At 40.7% G+C, this 20,990-nt stretch overlaps 1 protein-coding gene and 1 non-coding gene across 3 annotated transcripts in view; both read right to left on the reverse strand.

The window, feature by feature from the left end:
• VCL (vinculin) overlaps positions 1-20,990 on the reverse strand; it is a 150,142-nt gene that overhangs the window by 111,146 nt on the left and 18,006 nt on the right. The window lies entirely within an intron of this gene.
• Positions 18,116-18,223, reverse strand: LOC111723174. Its single transcript, XR_002771772.1, has one exon. It is a non-coding gene; the product is annotated as a U6 spliceosomal RNA (small nuclear RNA).

The raw sequence follows: 20,990 nt of genomic DNA on the forward strand, positions 1-20,990 counted from the left end.
AAAAAAAAAAAAAAGAAAAGTCTTCAAAGGCAGCAAAGCTACAAGGCTGGTATGTGGCAAAGATTTGTCAACACAAGATTTTTAAAAAATCATGACTTTACTAGATAACACCATTAAATTGCAATTAACCAATATTCTGACATCAGTAGAGGTCATTACTAAAAAATGAATTGTATTTAATTACTTTATGCTTATTTTGCAAGGGTAGAAGTAAGGTGAGGAAAGAAGAGTATTCATGTGACAGACACTTAATCTGATTTTGTTATTCTAAGCTGCATTCATACTTGAAGTGAAAGTATCCACCACCACTCTGATTCTCAATCCACTCAGCCCAGAATTAGGTTAGGTACAACGAACAACCCAGTTTTTAAGGTACAACACATAAAAGATGACTATGTAAAATGAATGCCATTTTTACTTGGGGGACTGATTTTCAGCAGTCTCAAAATCTGCTGTCCAACAACATTTTCTGTTATCATAGAAATGCTGTATTTATGGCTCAGCGTCCGTAAAGGGCTGGCGGCTGAGTGTTGTGGCGGGTGCCTGTAGTCTCAGCTACTTGGGAGGCTGAGGCAAAAGAATCCCTTAAACCCAGGAGTTTGAGGGAAATGTGGCTCGTGCAAATAAGGAACTGACTTTTTACTTTAATTTTAATTGTCACTTGCGGCAAGTAGTTACTATATTAGACCACTCAGACCTTCATTGGGACCTTCGTTGTCTCCTAAAACTGGTCTTCCTGCCTCCAGTCTTTTCATTCTTCCAATTCACTCTTTACTCAGCAACTAGCTTAACCTTCATTTATGTCTTTGCTATGTGGCCTCTTCCAGAAAGGTCTGTTCTGGAAAGACAGAAGAAGTTACCCAGGCAAGAAGAGAAGGATCAGAAAGTCCAACGAGAAAGAACACACAGGCAAAGCTCAGTCCCATGTGTGAGTACAAGGTTGTCTAAACTAGAAAGACAGGCTGGTGTGGCTTCATTTGCTGAAAAAGCTAGGAAAAAAAACTCAGTCCAGGAGGAGCATTATATGCTAAGAGAAGATAGAGAAGATTATGTTACCTTGACCTCCCCATTTATTCAAACGTTGTCACCCTTTGTTCTAGATCTTTCCAATTCAGTGTTCTGTCCCTAAAGCATCCAGTCAAGAACCTCCGAAGAAGCCAGTTTCTAAAGACACACAAAACCAGAAAGAAAGGCATGTCCCATTTGTGAACAACGGGCAAAGCCTGTCTAGCAGAAACAAAGGCAAAGCTTTGAGTTTTTAAGCCATTAACCAAGAGATAATAGGAAATGCACTTTCCTCCTCTCTCCCCACGCCATCAAAACAGAAACAGTTTCTATAGCACCCATCTGTTCCAAATAAAAATAGAGAAGAACAAACAAGAAAGGGATTAATTCACAAAATGCTCTTTGTTAACTAGCCGGAATCTTCATGGCTTGTGGGAAAACATTATTCCTGGAGGTCAGCTTAGTATGGGAAAGCATATGATTTCTAATATAAGCTGCAACTTTGCAAACAAACAGCTCATTAAAAATCAACAAATGGGAAGTCTAAGGAATTGATATATTTCACTCAACATGTTTCTAAGATTGAATGACCTTTTTTCATTCAACATGTTTCTAACACTTCATGGTACTATCATTCATTCATTTTCATTGATACATATTTTACTGGTTGATTATATAACATATTGTTAAGGAATACATACATATATAATAATCACACATTTCTAAAAAAATCAACAAATAGGGGCAGCACCTGTGGCTCAGTGAGTAGGGCACCAGCCCCATATACCGAGGGTGGTGGGTTCAAACCCAACCCCAGCCAAACTGCAACAAAAAAATAGCTAGATGTTGTGGCAGGCGCCTGTAGTCCCAGCTACTTGGGAGGCTGAGGCAAAAGAATCACCTAAGACCAAGAGCTGGGGGTTGCTGTGAGCTGTGATGCTACAGTACTCTACAGAGGGCAATAAAGTGAGACTCTGTCTCTGAAAAAAAAAAATCAACAAATGCTTTTCTCTCCTTTTTTTGTTATTTTTTATTTTTTTGAGACAGAGTCTTGGGTTGTTACCCTTGGTGGAGTACAGCGGCATCATAGCTCACAGCAACCTCAAACTCTTGGATTCAAGCAATTCTCTTGCGTCGGCCTCCCAAGTAACTGGGCCTATAGGAGCCTGTCAAAACACCTAGCTATTTCTAGAGATGAGATCTCACTCTGGCTCAGGCTGGTTTTTCCTTTTTAGAGATGGGGTCTTGCTCTGTTGCCCAGGCTGAACTCAAATTCCTGGGATCAAGAGATTCTCCAACCTCAGCCTCCCACGTAGCTGGGACTACAGGTGTCACACTCCATGCCAGGCTAGCAACTGTTTCTAAAATGTATATAACACCAGCTCATTGAGACACTTGATGAGTTAAGCCAAATTTTCTACTACATGTGAGTTAAAAGTACATGCAGTGGAATTTGATGACTTGGTTTCTAGTCCAGTTTAACAAATAAATGGCTACATGACTTCTAATAAGTTGTTTAATTACTCAAATATTTCTTCTACCACTATATAATCTCTCTAGGTGTCAGCTTGTCCATCGTTGGTTGGCCAAACTCCATTTTCGCTCTCTGATAAAGGAAACATACCTTTCTCTTTTCTATGTTAAGTTCTCATTTATTATCTCAAATTGTTTTTAAGGACGTATGAATTATTAAATACAAAATTTAAAACACTCTCTTCCTGTGTGTTTTACATGTCTTTTATAAACATGAGATTCAACTAAAGTCAATACTTGACTTTTTTATCCTTACAATAAGTCTCCTTCCTTCTAAAAAAAAAAAAAAACTATAAATTAAAGGGTAAAAAAACACAGAGACAAGAATAACAAATAGATCTTAGTTATGGTCAAAGTTCCAAGCTCGTTTTACAGGTTGGCATTTTAAAACAATCCTTCTAGAGTAATCTAACTTTATAGCAAACACAGTTGTCCCTAGACCTCCTCAGGAATTAGTTCCAGGATCCCCTCACTCATGTGATACCTAAATCCACCAATGCTCAAGTCTCTTTTATAAAATGGCATCACATTTGCATAACCCATGCACATCCTCCCAAATACTTTAAATGACCTCCAGATTACTTACAACACCTACTTAATATAATGTAAATGCTATGAGAAAAGTTGTTATACTGCGTAGTTCAGAAAATAATGACAAGGAGAAAAAGAAGTTTGTTCATTTTCAGTACAGATGCAACCATCATTTTCTTCCTGAAAATCTGAATTCACAGTTGGTTGAAGCCATGGATTCGTGGCACCCACAGATACTGAGAGTAACTATACATGTTATCCCTTCCTATCTTTATGTCGTTGCTGAGAGAAACTCAGATGTATTAGTTCTATTCAATGCTGAAATTACTTCTCCTTTATTTTCCTCTTCAAAGAATACTCTTTAACTCTTGAGGCCCGATTCCATTCCATTCAACAGACAGGCAGTAAGTGCCAACTATGTGTCCACTAGGTGGTGGGAAGAGAATGAGATAAGAAGTAAAACATCCTTAGACATAAACTGAAATAATGGTAGTGAATGACTAAGAGGCCTGGGGGCATTTTTAGGGGGCTTGGCAGGAAGCCCTGTTTCTTTTGAAGAGCTCTTACTTTGTTCAGTAGTTAATTTAAATATCTTTTGTTCAGTAAGTGACTTTAGTTCAAAATTCTATGTGAGAGGCTTTTTGTCTTCTGCTGTTGTTATTATTACTCCTTTCATCCCAGTCTACTTGATTTGGTTCAGTAATGTAGAGAAATTTGGTCTCTTTCCAGCAAAAAAAAAAAAAAACCCTCACTACCTAGACTAAAAAATATGTTAATGTCGATGTCTCCCTCAGCTAGTCGAAGTATAAGAAAACAGTAAGATAAAACACAGCAGGGAGAGCTTGTGTTGCCAATTTGTACAGTAAAAGTGGTAACTGCAGAGCTTTACACTGAAAAGGTGGCAGGGAGATGTTCTTCATGTATTTAGACAAGAGGAAACCTGTGAGGAAAACGTTAAGCCTTTACAGTACGCCAACCCCTGGGGACAACTGATTGTGACCAGACACGGGAATATGCACCCATTTGTCTATACTTACTTTGGCTCAAATCAATGTCTGATGGCACAAGTGTCAGGCTGATCAATCTGTTCTACCCAACAACCATTCTGATAATGCAGCTGTGTTCAGTGCCAGGCCTGGGTCAGATAAGGATTATAACAAGGTATCTGACCCACCATCAGTGATGCTTTTGATTGTTTTCCTGAAGTGGTGATGGGCTTGTGATCCATCCACCCCTCACTGATATCCTTTGTGTATCATTCATAGCTGCCCAGCCAGAGTCCCGTGTCTAATCAGCCATATCCAGGGAAACTAAAACTTTCTACACTACTCTGATTTCCAACTCAGTCATTCATTTTTATCAAGCACTTAATAAATACTTCCTATTTGGTAGTCATTGTGTGTGTCCCTGTGTGATGGGGATACAAAAGTAAATGAGACTCAGTCCTCGCTCTTCATAGATAAGACAAATGCTTATGATTCTAATACAGGTAATGCACGATCTAATACAAGTATATCCAAGTTTCAGCCCTGCATAAGTGAGGTATAGGAAGGTTCACAGAAGAAAAAACTCTAGGAAGGCTGAATAATAGTTCTCCAGAAGAAATAGGATGCAAGGTAAAATGGAGGGCTGTGAGCAGGCTGAGCAGATGGCACTCTAGCCCAGGTGACGGACCAAGACTCTGTCAAAAAAAAAAGAATGGACCAGAGAGAGAAAAACTAGCAATCAAGAAACATACAGGGCTCGGCACCTATGGCTCAAGTGGCTAAGGCGCCAGCCACATACACCGAAGATGGTGGGTTTGAATCCAGCCCAGGCCCACCAAACAACAATGATGGCTGCAACCAAAAAATGGCCAGGTATTGTGGCGGGCGCCTGTGGTCCCAGCTACTTGGGAGGCAGAGGCAGGAGACTCGCTTGAGCCCAGGAGTTGGAGGTTGCTGTGAGTTATGATGCCACAGCACTCTACCCAGGGGGATAGCTTGAGGCTCTGTCTCAAAAAAAAAAAAGAAATATACAACATACAGGGCAGCGCCTACAGCTCAGTGAATAGGGCACCGGCCCCATATACCCAGAGTGGCGAGTTCAAACCCGGCCCTGGCCAAACTGCACCAAAAAATAGCCGAGCATTGTGGTAGGCGCTTGTGGTCCCAACTACTTGGGAGGCTGAGGCAAAAGAATTACCTAAGCCCAAGAGCTGAAGGTTATTGTGAGTTGTAACGCCACGGCAATCTACAGAGGGTGAGAAAGTGAGACTCTGAAAAAAAAAGTGAGACTCTGTCTCAAAAAAGAGAAAGAAATATACATACAATGTGCCAATTGTTATAAACAGGGATCAAGAAAACACATATGGCCCCTGATCTCAAGGAGTCTTAGTGAAAGATAAACTAGGGGTGATGAACTAAAGCAACAGCAGTGTGGATGGAGATTAGAGAGCAAATACAGGTGTAAGAGATGCAGCTACACATGAAACAATGTGGAGGGTGAGAGGGAAATCTAAGCTGACTCCCAGCTCCTGGCTAAAGTGAGTGGGTCAATAGTAACGCAGGAAGAAAGGCAGATCTGGGAGGGAAACTAATTAGCACTGAAATGTTCAGACGGAGATGTTCAATTAGCAATTGAATAGATGGTTCCTTCTTGCACTAGCATCTGCTAAAGGAACAGATTTGAAAGTACAAGTGACCAAGTGGTTCTAAAAGCCAAGGATGGGGCCGTGCCTGTAGCTCAGTGGGTAGGTCACTAGTCACATATATCTAGGCTGGCAGGTTCAAACCCAGCCCAGGCCAGCTAAACAATGACAACTGCAACAAAAAAAATAGCCAGGCGTTGTGGCGGGTGCCTATAGTCCCAACTACTTGGGAAGCTGAGACAAGAGAATCACTTAAGGTCAAGAGTTTGAGGTTGCTGTGAGCTGTGACACCACAGCACTCTACCGAGGGCGACATACTGAGACTCTGTCTAAAAAAATAAATAAAAGCCATGGATGATGAATGAAATCAAGACCCAATAACAACAATACATAAGTGGCTGGTGGGAGAACAAGCTGGTAAAAAAAAAAAAGCTGTGAAAAAAATGTCTGAGATGGTGTAAGGAGAGTGGCAGAACTAAGTCACAAAGCCAAGAGAATAGAACTTCAAAAACAGTCAATAGTGTCAACTGCCAGGGAGAGGTTAATGGTTTCGAGTACTGATGAAGAGGTGCATGGCGAGAACTAAGTAAAGGCCCTTAGAACTCTGCAAAGGAGCAGGCTTAGCTAAAATAATGATAATAATCAACCACTGGAGGCTTAGCTAAAATAATGATAATAATCAGCCACTGCCCCTTCATTTGCTTGATAATAATCACTGTTCCTCCCTTTGCCTCTTTACCCTGGAGTAGTTTTTGAGATATCTCCCAGGTCCTGCATACCAACAACAGACCCACCCAGGCCAAGGAATTGACTTAACTGATCTTGGACCCTCCACCCAAGGTCCTGCATTCTAAAAACTGACCCACCTAGGTAGGGGCCAATACCAAAGGACTGATGATTCCACCTCCCAACCAGCCAATTAGCAGACCCAAATTGCCTAATCCTATGCCCTGCAAACTGTCTTTAAAAACCCTATCTTCCTAATTCTCAATCTCAAGAAGGCAGACTTGAGAGGTATCTTAGCACTCTGAGGAATAAACTTTCTCCACTGCAACCCCAACCGTGTTCTGAGTCTCCTCAGCCGGAAATACAAACCAGTTGGGCAGCATTTAATATATTCACAGAGTTGTACAACCATCACCACAATCAACTTTTGATATTTTTCTCGCCCCCAAAGAAACCCAGTAACCATTAGCAGTCAACACCACCCCCATTTACTCCTAACCATTCCCCACCCCCACCCAGCCTTAGGCAACCACTTATCTACTTTCCCTCTACGTTTTGCTTAATTTGGACACTTGATTTAAACAGAATCACCTTTCTTTCCTTTCTTTTTAGAAAGAGTCTTACTTTGTCACCCCAGGTAGAGTGCCCTGGCGTCATAGCTCAGGGTAGCAACATCAGACTCCTGAGTTCAAGCAATTCTCTTGTGTCAGCCTTCCAAGTAGCTGGGACTACAAGCACCTTCCACAATGCCCGGCTACTTTTTGGTTGCAGTTGCCACTGTTGTTTGGCAGGCCCAGGCCAAGTTCAAACCCGCTAGCTCCAGTGTATGTGGCTGGTGCCCTAGCCACTGAGCTACAAGCGCCAACCCCACACACATTGGTTGGTGTTAAATTTTGTTTTGTTTTTTTGGGGGTTGGGGGGTTTGAGACAAGATCTTACTTGGTCACCTGAGCTAGACAGCAGTGGAGTTCATCATAGCTTACTGCAACTTCAAACGCCTGGGCTCAAGGTATCCTCTTGTCTCAACTTCCTGAATAGCTGGGACTACAGGTGCCCACCACAACACCCGGCTAATTTTTCTATTTTTACTAGAATTGAGGTCTCACTTTTGCTCAGGCTGATATCAAACTCCTGAGCTAAAGAGATCCTCCTATCTTGGTCTCCCAGAGTGCTAGGATTACAGGCATAAGCTATCATGCTGCACTAAGACCTGCATTTTTCAGTTTGCCACAGTTCCCACCACTCCCCATCGTCTGATAACTGACCTGATTCACTCATTACCTATTTGGCCCCTTAGGCACTGAAGTTTGTGCCACCTAAACTAGCAAACAAGATTCAACCTTAATTAGCACAGTGCATTATGCAAGCTCCCCAATATTATGAGCATTATGTGGAATTTTACTTAAGCCTCAGATACTTCACTAACAATGAAACATCCCAGTCTTCCCCAAATATCCACGTCAAAAGAATGACTAGAAGGAAATACACCATGGGAAGTTGAATTTGAGATGTTTTTTAAATTTTCTTCTTTATCTTTTTCTGTGTTTTGTAGATTTTTTTAAAAAATAAGTATACATTGCCTTCATAATCAGAAAATATAGACTAAATTCTAAAATGTACAACAACATTCTTGGCAAATAAAGTTAGGAGAAACCACTAGTGCCTACAAGTTCAAATTTTGACCAAATGCCAAAAAATTAAATGTGCATCAATGCGAACACAATCACATGGGTTAAACAGCGGATGAACTATGTCAGTGGCAAGTTTTTCTTTATTTCTTTTTCTTTTTGCAACGGGGTCACACTCTGTTGCCTTGATTGGAGTGCAAGTGACCTCATCATAGTTCACAACAATCTCAAACTCCTAGGCTCAAGCAATCCTCCTGCCTCCGTCTCCCAACTAAGTGGGACTAGAGACTCATGCCAGCATGCCTGGCCAATTTTTCAATTTTTTTATAGAGACTCTTAGGCTGCTCTCATGGCCTCAAGCAATCCTCCTACCTCAGCCTCCCAAAATGATAAGAGCCACTTCACCCAGACTGGTGATTTTTAATGTCAAGCAATCATCCAATGAATGTCACATACTTTCTTTAGAACTCAAATTAAGTTCCATTGGCAGTAGCTATTTAGGGTAAACCACTATGAGATTGACTGTATCAATTAAGGCTAAATCAATATTAGCAGAGCAGCCTCACCAGATCCCCATCATGAAGATACCATGAATAGGCTTCGTGTACAAATATTTCATTCTTTCCCTCAACTCAAGATTCTTCTATAGACTTCACGGCCACCTACACTTGTCTCCTGGAGAGCTATCAAATTAATAGTAAACAAGTCATCAGCACAGGGAATTTCTCCCCACCACCCACTTTCTCCCTAACTTCCTCAAGGAAACCCAAGAGACACCCCTCCCATTTCACAAAAAGAAAATAATAGAATGAAAACAATTGGCAATCTAATCCAAAGTTTTTGCTTTAGAGGTTATGTGGAGAGGTTATTTTTCTGAGAAAGTTACAGATCTTGAATTTAAATCCAAGCCTCCTGGCTCCATTTCCACTGTTTTCAAGTGCACTTCCTAACTTGCGAGTAAGACATTTGTGAAGTGACAAATATTCCTCCACTCATTTAAAGCATATCAAATCCTACTGAAAGTGATTTTCATTTTGGCTTCCAATATTCATAAGCAAATGCTACATAACAAAACATAAATATGTTCCCCCAACTCCCACCTTCTAGTCGTTACTTTAGCAACAAGAAAAGGAACTTCTTTACTCACAGTCTTTACTTTGCCCAGTTTTCTTAATTATTAATAAGATTATTTAAATGGGAGCTGAACATTATTCTCACTAGTTATAATTAAATAACCATTACATATTCATAACTATAGGTGGGGAAGAAAAGATCACTGGATGACCTGAATGTAATCTTTAGGAGATGCTTCAAGTGGAGAGCGAATTCCTCAAGGAACTGATGATGACTCAGTGTCTGTTACTGTTTTTTCCCTCAGGGCCACAATACCCGGTGACCCGCACATAGTAAGTACTCAGAAATAAAGTGCCAAGTGAAGTGAGTAGAATTATAGAGATAATTAGCAAAATAGGTTAACATTTAATTCTATCATTTTCATGTCTGCACACATACTCTTTTTTTTTTAAGAGACAGAGTCTCACTTTGTCGCCCTTGGTAGAGTGCCATGGTGTCACAGCTCACAGCAACCTCAAACTCTTGGGCTTAAGCGATTTTCTTGCCTCAGCCTCCTAAGTAGCTGGGACTACAGGCGCCCACCACTATGCCTACCTATTTTTTGATGCAGTCGTCATTGTTGTTTAGCTGGCCCAGGCTGGGTTCCACCCACCAGCCTGGGTGTATGTGGCTGGCACCCTACCGACTGAGCCACAGGAGCCACCCTGTACACATACTCTTTAGCCCCTCTGTTCCTAATTCCTACATAATTAATGCAGGAAAACCATCATTCTTTTATTTTCACTCTTTTTTCAACATACCTGTAAGCTCTAATACTATATGATAGCATAAAGCTGACTGAGTTCCCACATGCCATTTTTAAAAAATAGTTAAAATAGGGGCAAGTGTGGTGGCTCATGCCTGTGATCCTCACACTGTGCAAAGCCAAGGCAGGAGGATCCCGTGAGGTCAGGATTTTGAGACCAGCCTAGGCAAGAGCAAGACCCCATCTCTACTAAAAATAGAAAAGTTTCGCCTGTAGTCCCAGCTACTTGGGAGGCTGAGGCTAGAGAATCGCTTAAACCCAAGAGTTTGAGGTTGCTGTGAGCTGTGACACCACAACACTCTACCGAGGATGACATAGTGAGACTCTGTCTCAAAAAAAAAAGAAAAGTCAGCCAGGTGCCATGGCAGGCGCCTGTAGTTATGGTTACTAGTGAGGCTGAGGCAGGAGGATCACTCGAACCCAAGAGTTTGAGGTTGCTGGGAGCTAGGCAGATGCCACTGCTCTCTAGCCTGGGCAACAGAGTGAGACAGTATCTCAAAAAACAAAATCATGCTGTGAGTCAGGAGCTCTTTATTACCTCATTAAATCTCTCAATGCATTAAACCCTATAAGATAGGTTCACTTAATATCCCATTTTACAAATAACGAACAGTCACAGGTTAAATGATTTGTCTAAAATCACTTGGATACTAGTGTTAGCCTCAGTACACCAACGGTGTACTACACTGTGTATTTTCAGTGTGAGAATGGGATTCAATGATGTCTAATACTTTCTGCTGTTGTGCTACATGATTCTATAATTCTACAGAGCTATCAGATGGCAAGAAGAACAAGAAAAACTTCAAGGGCACAACAGGCAAATATAAACCATAAGGATGCAGTCTGACCAACTGATGTCCAATTGTCTTGGTTTTCCTTCCTGGAAGCTGGCAGATTTCCACCGCCAAGGTCAATTAGGCTTACTAGGGATCCAGCTCCTTTACTGTTACTGCTTAGGAATGATCTGCTGAGTCAACCTGGCCTAAACTAGGTTTCAAAATGGAACCAGGACTGACCAACAATGTAGCCCCTACCAGCAACTTTTTTTTTTTTTTAATTATGGCCGTGGTCAAAACTTGAAATAGCAACCCCATGGCAAAAGTCTTTTAATGTTGGAAACCCTCCTGCTTACTAATTGGAGATTATTCAGAGTCATTTTCACAATATAGTAATTGAATTTGGCTCCAGGCCATAATAAACACTCTGACCCATTAAATTAGGGCCACAAGCAAAATCACTATTTCTTTGCTCCAGCTACAAACACATTTCTTACAGGCAGCCAGAATTGGAAAATCTATGTTTTATAATATCCATGTGTCAAATAGCAAGGCTGCCAATTAAAATTCTCATACAAAAAAAATCTTTTATGGGACCTATACCAAATAAGCTTCCCAAAGCTTTCGGGTTTTTCTTAACGGTTTCATCTACTCTTTTCAACTACCAAAAACACAATTTAGTATGACTACATATGAAGTGAGCACAGACTCAATTCTAAACTTGCTGAAAAGTGAAATAAGAGAACAGCTGTAGCACTTCCAGACCATATTGGCCAAGATGTACCAACAGGAAAAAAAGCTAAAAACCATATTCAGCAATACTATTTGCCTTCATGCCTTTTGCAGATTGTATTTCATTACTGCTCTTCATATAACGTGAAAAGATCAGACCTAGCCTTGGTCCAAACCAGTAGGAAAGATTTTTACAGGATTATTCCATTTATTTCCTTTTGTTTCACTTCTCACCAATATAAAACATCAATACTGCAGTCTAGATGTTGAACAGTTGTCACAGACAACTAAACCCATTATTAAGTTCAGGCTCTACTATCTGAGGTAACTTATCCCAGTTAGGTAAAAAGAGAAAACAGAATTAGAACTGAGAGAATTAGACTCTAATGAGAGTTTATTTGTTTATCTACAGGGTATCCCAAAAGTGGCCACGCATAGGAAAATCAACCAATTCTCATAACAACAGATATCTTGGGCCATGTTCACCATGAGCAGGAGAGAAGGGGGTGTGTGCATGCATGTGTGTGTGTGTGTGTGTGTGTGTGTGTAAAAAGAGATAGCCAACACGTAAAGAAAATTTTGTAACTACTTTGTAAAAAAAATTTTTTTTTTGAGACAGAGCCTCAAGCTGTCCCCCTGGGTAGTGTGCTGTGGCATCCCAGCTCACAGCAACCTCCAACTCCTGGGCTCAAGCGAGTCTCTTGCCTCCGCCTCCCAAGCAGCTGGGACCACAGGCACCCGCCACAACGCCCGGCTTTTTTTGGTTGCAGCCGTCATTGTTGTTTGGTGGGCCCAGACTGGATTCGAACCTGCCACCTTAGGTGTATGTGGCTGGCGCCTTAGCCGCTTGAGCCACAGGCACCGAGCCTGTGTAATGAATATTTTGCAAACAAAGGTACATTTACGTACAATTTCCCACTTTTTCTATGTATGGCAACTCTCCGTACACCCTGTATTTTTTTGTTTTTCCGACACCCAGTAGTTATTGTTTAAGGAAAGCACAGTTATGTGTCAGTTAATGACAGGTATATATGTATATTCTTAGGAATGCACTGTTAGGCAACTCCATCATCAAAATATAACATGTTATAGTACATTCACACAAATCTAGATGGCGTGGCCTACACCTAGGGCATATGGTATAGCCTATAGCTCCTAAGCTACAAACCTGTCCAGCATGCGACTGTACTGAATACTGCAGAAAATTATAGCACAATGATAAGCATTTGTGTATCTAAACATAGAAAAGGTGCAGTGAAAATATAGCATTAAAACCTACAGGACCAGGGTCATATATGCAGTACATGACTGTATTAAAGACAGTGCTGGCAAAGCATTTATACACTAAACTACAATTATTATTCATCTTCAGTACTAAGTATCAAGTTCACTCCTAATGATTCATTAAAGAATAACACAAGTCTATATTTGGTTCATAAAGGGAACCATCCCTAACTGAAAGTTTAAATGGAAGATATAATAGCAGAGAACCCCTGGAAAACAAAAAAGAATGTGGCAGGTTTTCAATACTGAATTCAATTTTAAAATGTGAACTCCTTCCTTAGTAGGCAAGTTTCTCTAAACCTAGTAATCAACAAATACACTAAAAACTTAAATAATCATCACACAATTAGGTAATTGTCCTTAGGACAAATCCAAGTTCTCTCCATCAATTGCTAGGTGGATGTGACAGGTAGATAAACTTTCTATGGCACCTCCTAAATAGTTGATCCCGTTAAAAATATCATTCAGGGTTGGCACTCATAGTTCATAGTTAGAGCGCCGGCCACATGCACTGGGGCTGATGGGTTCAAACCTGGTCACGGCCTGCTAAACAACACGTGACCTGCTAATCAACAATGACAGTAATAACAAAAAAATAGCCAGGCATTGTGGCGGGTGCCTGTAGTCCCAGCCACTTGGGAGGCTGAGGCAAAAGAATCCCAAGAGTTTGAGGTTGCTATGAGCTGTGATGCCACAGAACTCTATCAAGTGCGACACAGTGAGACTCTGTCTCAAAAAAAAAAAAAAATCATTCAGTGGTGCTATAATTTCTCTCTCTCTTTTTTTTTAAATAGAAGAGATATAAACTAGAGATACTTAATGCATCTCTTATATCTGGCCACTTTTTACATTAGTTTATTCCTTAAATTATGTCCTGAGAATTCTATCACAGGTGACGCTTCTTCAGGTAACCAAAGATGCATAGTTAGGGAGCTTACATCCTGAAACAGCATCAGAACCACATCAATTGATTGGTAAGTACTAAAAGGGAGGAATAATCTTAGCATTCCTGGGGGTCAATGGACAGAGAGTGCATTGGATTAGGAAAGCCAGTACTTGAGCTGAGACTTAAAGCATGGTTATAATTTCTGGAGAGACAAAGGCGTCTTAGATGGAAGGAAGTGCAGTGTGTACATAGAAGCAAAATCTGTGCGTGAAACTGGAGTTTGTGCATGAAACACCAAGCAGTCTCAAGCTTGGCATCCAGACTTCATGGGAGGGCACCATAGTGGGGTAGAAGCACTGGATTTTGATTTTGTTTTGGTTTGGTTTTATTTTATTTTGTTTTGTTTTGAGCATCACTTTGATGCTCTTGGTACAGTGGCGTGGCATCATAGCTCACAGCAACCTCAAACTCTTGAGCTCAAGCAATTCTCTTGCCTCAGCCTCCTGAGTAGCTGGGACTATAGGCACCTGCCACAACGCCTTCAGAAATGAAGCATAAATGAAAGAGGTCAATTTCTAGACAAGGGGAAAAAAAGTGATTTTTAGTGGGTCTCCCTCTGGCTCAGGTTGGTCTCGAACCTGTGAGCCCAGGCAATCCACCCACCTCACTCTCCCAGAGCGCTAGAATTACAGCCAATTGCCACTGCGCACAGCCTGGATTCTGATTTTGGCTTCTCCGCTGCCAAAAGAAGGTACCTTAGATACACTGTTGATTATGTCTGAGAATATACTTTCTCGTTCTTTTTTTTTGAGACAGAGCCTCAAGCTGTCCCCCTAGGTAGAGTGCCGTGGCATTACAGCTCACAGCAACCTCCAACTCTTGGGCTCAAGCGAGTCTCCTGCCTCCGCCTCCCAAGTAGCTGGGACCACAGGCGCCCGCCACAACGCCCGGCTATTTTTTTTTTGGTTGCAGCTGTAATTAATGTACCCAGGTCCGGGCTGGGGATTCGAACCCGCCACCTTAGGTGTACGTGGCTGGCGCCTTAGCCAGTTGAGCTATAGGCGCCGAGCCCTTTCTCATTCTTAAAATAAGAATTTCTAGGACCTATTGCCAACTCTACAAGTGTATTAACTCTAGATTATAGTTGGCAAATTTTTTCTGTGAAAGGCCAGGTTTTGTGGGTCATATGGTCTCTGTTACAATTTCTCAACTTTGTCACTGTAGTGTAAAACTACATAGAAGATATGTAAATGAGCAGGCACGGCTGTCTTGCAATAAAACTTTATTATGGACACTAAAATTTCAATTTTGCCTACTTTCTTGTGTCATAAAATATTTTTTCTTTTGTTTTTTTCCCCAAAATATGATAAAACATAAATACTATTCTCAGCTCCTGGGCAACCCAAAATTCAGTATGCAGGCTGTAGTTTGCTGACTCATGCTCTCCATGGACAAAAAGATCAGAAAGAGGTTAGGGGTCTGGATAGCCCATAAGAGCTAGAATAAGAAATTTAGATTAGTCCAGAAGACAGTAGGGAAGAGACACAAAAGGTTTCTGAAAAAGACAGTATTGAGATCAGAGCTGTACTTAAGAAAGATCCACTTGGCACTAATGGACAAGGAGGAGAGATTAGGAGACAGCAACCAACCCAACCGAGACTGGTAACTTTGAGGAAGGAAAAGAAGGAAAAAGATATGGAAGGAAAGATGAACTGAACATTAGTTGAAAAAAGAGAAAATGGTTTATTTATCTGGCAAGGATAAGTGAAAGAGGTCAATTTCTAGACAAGGAGGGAAAAAAGTGATTCTTGCCTTTTCATTCCCGACTGTCACCAGCTTTGGTATACGACTGCAGAAGACTAACTGAGGAATTTGCCTTTTTATGACAGCTTTAGAACAGCTCAAATTGAAGCTTCCAGTCCAGAGACAGTCTTCTGGTATATGTCACGTAAAAGGCAGCAATCATGTTTTAGTTTTACAGATGTAATAGACACGGCAGTTTTAGAGATGATGTTTGCTTATTTATGGCTCCTTTTACTCCAGAGACTTCCCAAATTAGGAAACAGTATTCATCTGGTGTACACTAATATATCATTGCCCTCAGAATTTTAAATGACTCTGCTGACTATGACTCAGAGTTTTCATCTATCTTTTCTTGTTCTGGCAGCAAAAAACTGCAGTACTGCAAATGTAACTGATTCAACATTAAAGTATATAACTACTGTGCAAGTAATCCCAATCTATGGGGGTACTAGATCAGAGGTTTTCAACTGGTGAGCTTATGCTGAGGTACACTGGTGTGCCCTGAAAATTTTTAAAGATCATTAATTACATTTTTTTGGAAAAAAGTTCAAAGCATTCAAAGCATAGTAAGCACATTCTTTTTTTTACTCTTCTTTTTGATCACCATAATTTAAGTGTGCCACGGAAGTTTAACCAACAGGTTCAAATGTGCCGTAAGATAAAAAAGGTTGAAAAACATTGTACTAGATGCTTTCTAGAACTCAAATTTGGAAGTGGGGAAATCAAAAGGATAGGTGGAAACAAACATGAACACAAGTATTTTTAATTCATAATAGTATCTAGTAAGAACCACAGCCAAGTTTTATAGGAATACAGCAAAGGGGGAGATTAATTTCATGCATCTGTGGAAGAGCCTGGGAAGAGCTTCATGCATCTGTGTTGGGCCCATTCTACCATAAAAGGAAGAGCAATCCCAGTCAGTGGGAAGAATGCAAACGATAACAACAAATAGATGGGTGTGGGAAGTGGAATATTGGACTTGTCTTTCTTATTTTAAAAGTGACACATGTTCATTGTTAGGAAGAATGCATGAATTATGGTAAGAAAAAACTTTTTTTCTTTTTTGAGACAGAATCTCACTCTGTCACCCTGGGTAGACTGCCATGGTGTCATAGCTCACAGCAACCTCAAACTCTTGGGCTCAAGAGATCCTCCTGCCTCAGCCTCCTAAGTAGCTGGGACTACAAGTGTCCATACAATCCCTGGCTAGTTTTTCTATTTTTAGTAGAGATGGGGTCTCACTCTTGCTCAGGTTGATCCTGCTCTCCTGAGCGCAAGCAATCTACCCACCTCAGCCTCCCAGAGGGCTGGAATTACAGGCAAGAGAAGAAAAGAACTTTTTAAACCTGAAATCTCATCATTCGACCCCATCACATTTTAGCACATACTCTTCCACATACAGCATAATACAAAATGGGATCATTCTAAACATACTGCCCTATGGTTTTTTGCTTAACATCTTATCAGCACAGACATCTGTCCATGCCAGCTTGGAATACATACTGGAGAGATTAAAAACTACTGGTACACCTGACTTCAAGCCTTTCTCTTAGAGGTCTCTTGCCTCACCTTGATCTTCGTTTTCTTCCGGCACATCGACAGGTGGATCTAAGCTACCAGCTACTGTATGCAGTTTTACTTTCTTCCAACTGAGACCAAAAAGATGTGGGCATGACTTGTTTCATATACATCTTCAATAAAATCATTGTTGAGATCTTTTAGATTTGATAAGGATCTTTGGTACTGCCAATTACTAGCTCTGGACACATTATTCAAGTTCTTCGAGCTCTTGTTTCCTCAGCTATAAAAGGGGATAATAACCACACAGTTGCTCTGAGAATAAGTTAATAATTTTTAAAACATTTGTTTTATTTATTTTAAACAGAGAATGCTAATAATCCAAATATAAATTAAGTAATAAAGAGGCTATTCTAGAATCTGTCCTCTTTCTCTATCTGCATCTCTTCAACTACTTGGAGGCAAATAGACCTCTTGCTTGGATGGATGGTTCTCCTATTCCAGTGTCTTACTGGTACTCCACTCCATCGTCCTGGCTATTACCAGAGTTGCCTTACCAAAACCTTATACCTCAGCTTAAAATCTCTTTACTGCTTAACATCCAACGCTTAGTATGTGCTGCTTCTAGAAATTATCCTACAATGTACTTGCACATGCATAAAATGACATATTTATGTCTTTCTAAATTAATTATGTTATAACCATCAAAGGACGATAACTCTCAAAAGAAGAGAAAGCTCTGTATGTTCTGATAGGAAATATTCCCAAAAATATGTTAAGAGGGAAAAAAAATCAAGATACAAGACTGGGCACGGTAGCTAAGTCCTGAAATCCTAACACCCTAGGAGGCTAAGAAGAGAGGATCCCTTGAACTTAGGAATTTAAGACCAGCCTGAGCAAGAGCAAGATACTGTCTCTGCTATAAATAGAAAAATTAGCCCAGAGTTATGGCAGGCGCCTGTAGCCCCAGCTACTCAGGAAGCTGAAGCAGGAGGATCAGTTGAACCCAGGAGTTTGAGGTTGCTATGAGCTGTAATGATGCCACGGCACTCTAGCCTGGGCAACAGAATGAGATTCAGTCTCAAAAACAAAAACAAAAAATCGAGAAAGAAGACAGTATAACAGGTCACCATTAGACTAATGTGTAATTAGTAAAATGATTTACTTTTAAAATTGTACTTGTTGAAAAATATGGAACGCTTCACGAATTTGCGTGTCATCCTTTGCGCAGGGGCCATGCTAATCTTCCCCGTAGCGTTCCAATTTTAGTATATGTGCTGCTGAAGCGTGCACACAGGTCACCATTAACATAAAAGGGGGATATATATTACCTGAATATGCACAAACTATCCTAGAAGCATAGACACAGTGTTTCCTATGACCATCCAAACTGGGTGGCTGGAGTTCAAGGGTGAAAGGGTAAGTTGTGGTTTTGTTTTGTTTTGTTTTTCTTGAGACAGAGCCTCACTATGTTGCCCTCGGTAGAGTGCCGTAGCGTCACAGCTCACAGCAACCTCAAACTCTTGGGCTTGAGTGATTCTCTTGCCTCAGCATCCCGAGTAGTTGGGACTACAGGCACCCGCCACGATGCTCAGCTATTTTTGTTGTTGTTGTTGTTGCAGTTGTCATTCTTGTTCACCTGGCCTGGGCCCGGTTCGAACCCTCCAGCTGATCCTTAACCTCTGTGCTATGGGTGGTGAGCCTGAAAAGAGTAAGTTTTTAGTGTATATCTTTTACCTTTTAAATTTTGAAGCAGGTGAATTATTTACCTATTCAAAAGTTGAAGTTAGTGTTCTTGTTTTTTTTTTTTAACTGACTTATATGACACACGTAAGTCCTTTCATGAATTGCCACAATCTTTATTTATTTATTCATTTTCACAATCTTCTTTAAAGGTCTCACTACTAAAGCTTCCCATTCCCTAACTGCATATTCACATTCTTCTTTGTAGTCACACAGCTCAGAATGTTTTTGCGATTTTCTCTGGCTGGCAAAATTCCTCATGCTTCAAACACCCCCTCTCTAAGGTAGAATGAACTGCCCTGCCTGTGTTCCTGCCATATTCTACAAAAGGACCTTTAGCTTACTTTGATTACATGTTTGCTCCCTGACATCAGAGCCTGGGCTCACAGTCCTAGTCTATCAGAAATTTACAACCCTCAGGGACAGAGTCCAGGCTTCATAAGGCATTAAAAGTATGATGAAATAGAAACATTATTCACAATACGAAAAGGTATAAGCAACCCCAATGTCCACCAACAGATGGATAAACAAAATGTGGCAGAGACATACAATGGAGTATAACTCAACTCAGTCTTAAAGAAAGTTCTGACATATGCTATAACATGGATAAACCTTGAAGATATTATACACAGTACTAAGTCAAACAGCCAATCATAAAAGGATAAATACCATATGATTCCACTTATTTGAGGGACACGGTGTAGTCGAATTCATAGAGGCAGAAAGAATAATGCTTGCCAGGGGCTTCAGGCAGGGAGAAAGGGGGGGTTTCAGTTGGGGAAAATGAAAAGATTCTGGAGGCATATAGTGTAACAGTTGTACAACAAAATGACTATGGTCCAGCCACAGTGGCTCACACCTGTAATCTCAACACTCTGAGAGGATGAAGCAGGAAGATCCTTTGAGCTCAGGAGTTCGAGACCAGCCTGAGGAATCGCAAGATACCTTCTCTACTAAAAACAGAAAATATTAGCCAGTTGTGATGGCATGTGCCTGTAGTCCTAACTGCCTGGAAGGCTGAGGCAGAAAGATTGCAAAACTCAGGAGTCTGAGTTTGCTGTGCGCTAAACTGATGCTAGGACACTCTATTTTGAGACTCTGTCTCAAAAATAAATAAATAAAAATAAAAAATATATGTATGAATATACTTAATGACACAGAACTATACCCTTAAAAGTGGTTAAATGGCAAATTTTATGTTACATATATTTTACCACAATAAAAAATTTTTTAAAAAGAGAGAAAGAGAGAGAGAGAGAGATTGGGCCAGGCATGGTGGTTCACACCTATAATCCTAGGACTCTGGGAGGTCAAGGCAGATGGATTGCCTGAGTTTACAGGTTGAAGACCAACCTGAGCAAGAGTGAGACCCCGTTTCTAAAAATAGCAAGGTATTGTGGTGGTATTGTGCTATTTCTAAAAATAGCAAGGTATTGTGTAGCCCCAGCTACTTGGGAGGCTGAGGCAAGATAATCACTTAAGCCCAAGAGTTGGAGGTCGCTGTGAGCTATGACAACACAGCACTCTAACAAGGGAGACGAAGTAAGACTCTGGCTCAAAAATAAATAAATAAATGAAAATAAAATAAAATAAGAGAGATTGTTGCAATCTAAAGACAGTAATACATTATCCTGGCATTTCACCACGTTTTCAAAATGCCTTGCTCTTCTAGCCCCGGTATTAAACTCTTATGGTTTCTACACACCAAGAAAAATAATGAATAACATTTTTTTTTTTTTTGAGACAGGGTCTCACTCTGTCACTGTTAGTAGAGTGCCATGGCATCATCATAGCTTATAGCAATCTCAAACTCTTGGGCTCAAATGACCCTCTTGCCTTGGTTTTTCTATTTTTAGTAGAGATGGGGTCTCATTCTTGCTCAGGCTAGTCTCAAACTTGTATTCCTCAGTGGAATATCGTGGCATCATAGCTCACAGCAACCTCAAACTATTGGGCTCAAGCTATTCTCTTGCCTCAGCCTCCAAGTAGCTAGGACTACAGGTACCCGCCACAATGCCCAGCTAGTTTTTTTTTTTTTTAGAGATGGGGTCTCACTCTTGCTCTGGCTGAGTGCTCAAACCTCTGAGCTCAGGCAATCCACCCACCTCAGCCTCCCAAGCGCTGAGATTACAGGCATGAGCCACTGCACCCAGCCAAGAACAATTTTTTAAAAAGCATAATTAAAGAACAAGAGACTATCAAAACTAAAGCATACTTTTTAAAAAGATCCAAATGGAATTCTAGAAGTAAAAAATACTGTCATTTAAATTTAAAACTCAGTGGACAAATTAAATGCTAGACATGCTAGACACAGCTG

Source organism: Otolemur garnettii, unplaced genomic scaffold, assembly GCF_000181295.1.
Source record: "Otolemur garnettii isolate 467f Iridium unplaced genomic scaffold, OtoGar3 scaffold00008, whole genome shotgun sequence".
NCBI lineage: Eukaryota > Metazoa > Chordata > Mammalia > Primates > Galagidae > Otolemur > Otolemur garnettii.